The sequence below is a fragment of the Frankliniella occidentalis genome, unplaced genomic scaffold, assembly GCF_000697945.3.
Source record: "Frankliniella occidentalis isolate FOCC.00 unplaced genomic scaffold, Focc_3.1 Scaffold175, whole genome shotgun sequence".
Classification (NCBI taxonomy): Eukaryota; Metazoa; Arthropoda; class Insecta; order Thysanoptera; family Thripidae; genus Frankliniella; species Frankliniella occidentalis.
The window spans coordinates 560,524-561,157 of NW_026267301.1; positions in this window are offsets into that span (position 1 = coordinate 560,524).

The window sequence follows — 634 nt, forward strand, 5'->3', positions numbered from 1 at the left end:
AGAGAGAGAGAGAGAGAGAGAGAGAGAGAGAGAGATTTGGGGGGGGGGAGAATCAGTTGTTGTGAATCAGTTGGAACTACTGTGACAGTGCACTGCCACATAAAAGTGATGAGATTATCCACCCAACAAACCAGTCGTTATCGGAACTACACGTTGTCGTCTCGTCAGTCCAGTTCCCACAATGCCCACAATTCCATATCCGCATCACAAACCGACATTATTGAAATGGCGTTACAATGGAATTTACTCAGATTTACCGTATCACTGCAGATTTCCTCCAATTCATCTTTCTCTGATGATAAATCTTTCAGCATAACTTTCAGCGCATTAATCCCGGCCACCACCTGGAAAAGGATGGCAGCACATGAGAGCAACTGCATGGGCGTATTGAGGTGCTCGAGAGAAGGACATGAGCAAACTCACCAGTGCCAGTGAGGCCTGCACCTGGCAACAGGTGCGCAGGTCGCAGCAGCAGCCCTGCTCCACGACGGGCAGTAGCCTGGCCATCTTCTTGGGGAAGGCCGACGACCTATCGGAAGGAGATGGTGCGCCAGCGGGCCCGCCACCCGCCTCCAGCGCTGCGTCATTTCTAGAATCACGTGCAGCCGAATGAGCAGCATTCAAACTGTTAGCG